Genomic DNA, 6503 nt, shown 5'->3' with positions numbered 1-6503 from the left:
AGTGATGGTGCTAATGGTCACCAGGGCAGAAAGTAGGCAGCCCCTCATTCGGGTAGACCCCAATTTATACCTCCTGTGGCTTCTGTTTCTCCTTCTCCTCCTGCTTGGGCAGGGCCTGCTGTGTTCTGCCACCCTGAGTCTCAGGCAGCAAGTGGGACAGAGGTCTGAGAAGCAGGGGACCCGGCTGTTGTTGTCAACAACCCCCTTCCACCTTCTCCCATCCTCAGGGCTCGGCAGGGAGCGGGGAGAGGGCAGGACCTTCAGCCTAAGTGGCAATGATTGTTGGGGAGACTCGAGGCCAAGCCACCGAAAGTGAAGGGAAGAAGAAGGGAGAAAAGGCCAGGGATACTTGGTAAAGCTCAGAAGAAAGGAAACCGAGTCCATCTCTGCCGCATCCCGGCTGTGGAGCGCTGCACATGCCTTCCAGTGTTTCAAACCCTCATCACCACCATGAATGAGGACGGCATCATCAGTGGCTCCATTTTCAGAAGAGCAAACAGAGGCCCAGAGGGGTCTGGTGACTTTCTAACACCATGACCAGCAGGTAGAGGACTTGTAGTTTGAACCCAGGTTTGTCCGACTGGCCAGCTCCCTTTCTGCTGCCTTTCCTACCCTGCACTGCCAGCCTGTGTCTGTGCGGTAGGTCCCCAACCTGGAGGGTGAGCCCCCAAGGTTACCACATGTCAATATCAGGCAGATCGGCAATCCAGGACCTCAGGGAAGGTTTAGAGGACGGCACAAACCAGAAGTCAGAAGTGAGCCCAAAGCCAGGAAACCCAGGATGACAGAATGCTGGGAAGAACAGATGGTCTCCCAAATCTAAGAGGAAAGGCTAATTTGGTCAAAGCCCCAGTCATGGGAGCCCTGAGGTGTGCTCTCGAAACGCATCTGAGCAGGTCTTGCCCTAACCCCACGCAGTTACAGGCTCCCTGGGCCAGGCAGTGAAGGTCAAAACCATGCTTGCAGCATGACCTGAATCCAAACGAAGGGGACACAAAAGTGAGTCCTGAATGTCTCAGGTTCTCTCAATTAAGGAAGACGCTGTCCTTGGGGGATCAGCCAGGTCATAGCAGAGAGCAAGAAGCAGTTGAAGATGCAAACTTAGGTCACTCAGCACTGACCTGGCCCAGCCATTGCTCTTGGAAGCAACACACTGTTGGGTGACTGGGAAGGAAGTTCTTAACAAGAGCTGGGATGGAGCTGTAGTAGGAGGGGATCACACATCTCCTCCAGAACGGCTTCTCGGCACTGATAACCGGATGGGGACCCGAGGCCAATGAGTGAGCTTTCTCTCTCTAGCCCATCTATGTCCAGGATAATGATGATGACAATAAGACCAGTGCCAGGCTTCCTGGGTTTACTGCATGACCTTGGCCAAGGGACTTAACTTACCTATAGCTTTTCTCATCTGTAAAATGTGATAAACACAGCACCCTCCTCACTGATGAGTCAACCCAGGCAAACACCTCCCAGCCTACCTGGCCCACAGCAAGCACCTCTGAGCGTTAGCTGTCAGTGCGTGCAGGGGACGGATGTTGTCCCGCCCTCCCAGCAGCTGGTAGAAGATTCCTCTTAGAGCGAAAGAACTGCCTTGCTTTTGAAAACTCGTTGGTAAGGTCCCTGGTGGAAGAAGCTAGGGCTTCATAACCCGATGGGGGATGAACTGCTCCGTAAAAGACAAGGCAGGAGTGTGTTGGTTGCACTGGAAGGGGAGGAAGCACAGAGCCAGGGTCAGGAGGGTGGGGAAACCAGGGATTGCAGAAGGCTGGGAAGTTGCCCAGGGATTGCAGAAGTTTGGGAGGTTGTCCCCACCCTGCACCCCTCGAGTCTCACTAAACTCACAAAATTCTCCAGGCCAATGGATGGTTCTGGGGAAAGGGTGAAGGGCTGTGTCTTGTATCTGCGTCTGCCCATGTAAGGTCCCCAGTGGCCTCAGGCAGATACTGAGGTTTGAAGCAAGCTTTCCTAAATCTCCAAGGGGTGGGGGATTCTATATTCGCCACTGGGCTTCAGCTGGATCAGCTAGAGGCCAAAAAAAGTGAGCCACGCAACAGAGCTGGCTTCCCATGGACGCGTCCGAGGGGGAAACCAGCATCTCAATAAAACTAAGTCAGCTCCAACCCGAGGTCTCTACCCGCTGGCTGCAACACAGCCCTCAGCTACCACCCCATGTAAGTGTTGTTGCATTTCAAACAGCAAAGACAGTTGGATGTCAGAGATGGTTTGAGTCTCCGACTTTTATGGAATTCCCAGTGCGAGAGCCTCCGGGCTCAGGCAAAATTTCCCCAGTGGCAGCGCTTTGCTCCCCACATGCGCCTCGCCTCCCAGCCTCCCCGCTATTGAATCCAGCGTGATTGTCTCTGGGGCCCATAATGGAATTTTATCAGGGATTCCTATAACTGGATTGCTTATTTGCAGCCTTCCGCCAGCGGCAGCTCCAGATAAAGAATGCAGAGTATGTGCTTCGGTGTCACAAACTGTGCCTGGCCACCATCCATCATCCTGTCAAGACATCACTCCAGACAGCCCGGCTTCAAGCAGAACCAGGTTGGGGATTTTCTTCCCAAGAATAACAAACAGCAGCTAAGTCAGGTTAGGGAGCCCCTACTTCTCCCCCATGCCTTCATTACAGATGAATGGATTTCAGGTTTCCTCCTGTTGTCCAGCCAGTCCCCCTCCGTTTCTTCAGGGTCTGGAGCAGCAAAAGTTACCAACCCTCATCCCGTTTAAGAAGCCTCTAAATGTCACAATAAGTTTATGCAACCCTTGGCAGGCAGGATATGGAGATTGGAATAGCAAAAATTCTTTGCAAGTAGAGAGCACTTATAAAATTCATCCATGTATCTTATCCCATTGATCTTTATGGCCACCCTATAAGGCAGGGATTGTATTCCCCAGTTGCCAGTTGAGCTGAACGAGACTGAGAGAAGTTAAGTGAGTTCTCCAAGGTCACATAGAGTCAGGCGAAGTCGGGATCTGCACCCAGTTCTTTCGACTCTAAATCATGCACTCCTGGTACTCCTTATGTTGCAGCTATTTTTCCTTCCCCATACTCCTCCCCTCCTCAAGCTGTGTCTCTCGGTTGCTGTCTGTCTTTCCATACCTAGTCCCGAGCATGCAGTGAGGGTCTGGCCATCTCAGAAGCTGCATGGAGGGAGGGGCTGCCCATCTCAGTGGCTGCATGGAGGGAGGGGCTGGCCATCTCTGTCACTGCATGGAGGGAGGGGCTAGCCATCTCTGTAGCTGCATGGAATCTGGGTCTGGCCCTCTCAGTGGCTGCATGGACTAGGGGACTGGCCATCTCTGTAACTGCCCTTGGTCGTCTCCGAAGAGGCACTGATCATCAGTGAGTCTGCCCTCCCCTCCTCTGAATCATAACCAACCAGGATCAGCGAGGCTGGAGCTATGAGGGGGTTGCTTAGAGTGATCCAGTTCTTTTCTTTGATCTGTTAGATCCAGGAGCCAGCTGAGGCCAGCACAGTTCTCTCCCCTGTGAATGTGACAATTGGCCTGGGTCCTGATTCCCCACATCCTGCTGCCTAACGTGATGCACCCATCATCTCCAACCAAGAGACAGGGATCAGAGAGTCAACATGTCAGCAAACTACAACTCACCCGCATGCAAGCCAGCTGTCCAATGGGAATTCTTCTGATGGAGCGATGGGGTGGACTGAGGTTTTATACTTGCCTCCTCCAGTGATGCAGAGCACTATTTCCAAACCCAAGTAGTCCTCTGGCTCCCAAAATGAGGGAGAAGAGAGGAGGAGAAGGAGGAGCTAAGCTGCACCCATTGTCAGTGAGCACAGGTGCAGGAGAGAGGGGGTGCCAGACACATCTCCACCTCCATCCCTGGATCTGTGATTGACAGGTACTCGTATAATTCATACAGGCCAAAGGGGACGAGGCAGGCAGAATAACAGCCCCCTAAAGACACTCATGTTCTAATCCCTAGAACCTGTGAATGTTAACCTTATATGGCAAGAAAAGGATTTTATAGATGTGATTAAGTTTAAGTTCTAAAAATGGAGAGGTTATCCCGGATTATCTGAGTGGGCCCCATCTGCAATCACGAGACCGAGGCAGAGGCAGATCTGACCCCAGACAGAAGAGGAGAATGCAGCAGCGCCCGCAGAGGCAGAGGCTGGAATGGAGCAGCCCCAAGGCAAAGCATGCTGGCCACCATCAGAAGCCAGAGTACGTGAGGCACAGACGCTTCCCTGGAGCCTCCAGGGCAGCACAGCCCTGCTGATACCTTGATTTGGGCATTAAGACTTATTTTGGACTTTCGGCCTCTAGAACTGTGACAGAATACGTTTCTGTTTTTTACACACTTTGTGTGTAAGACTGTGTTACCGCAGTTGCAGGAAACTCACACCAGGGACTAGAGCAGCACTGTGGTGACCGCTGGCGCTGGCAGATCTGTCCAAGCGGACCAGGCCCTGGTTCCAGAAGTGAGGCCCTCATGCAGAGGAGAGGACTGCACACCTGGAAGGGAGGTGGTGATTAGGTAATGAACAGTTCTTCCATTCCTGTACCAGTTGAACATGGCAGTCCCCTCTCTCCTATTCACCCTCATCCAGCCTCCTCCCCACCAACCCCATCTACCTCCCTAGAGGGCACTTGCATTCACCTTGCCACTGCTCTGGTGTATTTGTTTTTGCACTGCTGTAAATAAATACCTGAGCCTGGGTAATTTATAAAGACAAGAGGTTGAATTGGCTCATGGTCCTGCAGGCTGTACAGGAAGCATGGCGGCATCTGCTTCCGGGGAGTCCTCAGGGAGCTTTTACTCATGGTGGAAGCCAAAGTGGGAGCAGGCATCTTACATGGTAGGTGCAGGACCCAGAGAGAGAACAGGGATGTGTCACACACTTTTAAAAACCATATCTCACTAGAACTCACTCACTGTCTCAAGAACAGCACCCAGGGGGATGGTGTTAACCCATTCATGAGAATCCACCCCCATGATTCAGTCACCTCCCACCAGGCTCCACCTCCAGCACTGGGGATTACATTTCAATCTGGGATTTGCATGGGGACACCGATTCAAGCCACATCACCCGATATTTACCATGGGATTTGGGTAGGGACACTGATTCAAACCATATCACCCGATATTTACCCATGGGATTTGGGTGGGGACACTGATTCAAACCACATCACCCGATATTTACCCATGGGTCTCAGCGCTTCTGCCCTCTCCCCTGGGTGTCAATATAGGCTAAGTCTATGGTCTGTCCAGGAACCCAAGCCTGGAGCAACCCATGGGTCTCAGGGCTTCTGCCCTCTCCCCAGGGTGTCAATATAGGCTAAGTCTATGGTCTGTCCAGGAACCCAAGCCTGGAGCAGGGGGCCTGACTGTACGTTGTAAGTCTGACATGAATGGTAAGTGTCCACCTCACTCCCCGCCACCTCCCTGCATGGGAGGTGAGTGGAGCCAGCTCACCTGCTTCTTCCTCAAGGCCCCACTGAGACCCAGGACCAGCCCCAGGGTCTTGTGAACTCTCCCTTCTTTCCTGCCTGTCCCCACCTGCCACACACACACACACACACACACACACACACACACACACACAGAGTCAAAGGTTAAGAAGCTCTTTCTTTCTTTCTTTCTTTTTTTCTTTTAGATGGAGTATTGTTCCATCTCGAAAGAGATTTCGGCTGCAGGCTGATCTCAGCTCACTGCAAACTCTGCCTCCTGGGTTCAAGTGATTCTCCTGCCTCAGCCTCCTGAGTAGCTGGGATTATAGGTACGCTCCACCACACTCGGCTAATTTTTGTGTTTTTAGTAGAGACAGGGTTTCACCATATTGGCCAGGCTGGTCTTGAACTCCTGACCTCAGGTAATCCACCCGCCTCAGCCTCCCAAAGTGCTGGGATTACAGGCATGAGACACTGTGCCCGGCCAACAGGCACTTGTTAAAGACCACATCCTTACAGGTGGAGAGGGTGCCTGGAGGGGGGTACCACAGAGAGAAGAGGTGGTGGGCAGAGCTGTTCACCTGAAGATGGCACGCACATAGCCTGGGGGCAAAAGTGGTGAGTAAGGGGGGTGGGGCAGGAGGGCATCATGGGACTCAGCTTGAAGATGAAGAGTGAGGGAATAGGAGGAGAAGGAGGGCCAGGGCCACAGGAGCAGAGTTCAACGTAGAGAGAAGCCAACCAGAAGTGCAGGATCAGGTGCCTGCGTAGTGACCCCTCCCAAAGGAGGAAAAGGTGGTCTGCAGAGGAGATGGGCAGGTAGAAACCAGGCAGCCTTTGGAGGTGCCTGGCAACAGGGAGCAACAGTGGAGTTCATGTGAGGTGGCTGGGCAGCTGAAACACAGTCCAGAGAAGCCCATTCATTAATCATTCATTCATTCATTCATCCAGCAAAACACTCACTGGGCTCTGACTGCATTGGGCTAGGCTCTGGAGATACAGAGATGGGTGAGAAGCAGTCTGTGATTTCCAGATATTTGAGCCAGGCACAGAGATGGCAGTGCTACCAGTTCCACTGTGGG

The sequence above is a fragment of the Mandrillus leucophaeus genome, unplaced genomic scaffold (assembly GCF_000951045.1).
Source record: "Mandrillus leucophaeus isolate KB7577 unplaced genomic scaffold, Mleu.le_1.0 Scaffold1, whole genome shotgun sequence".
Taxonomy (NCBI): domain Eukaryota; kingdom Metazoa; phylum Chordata; class Mammalia; order Primates; family Cercopithecidae; genus Mandrillus; species Mandrillus leucophaeus.
Note: the sequence above shows the minus strand (reverse complement) of the source record.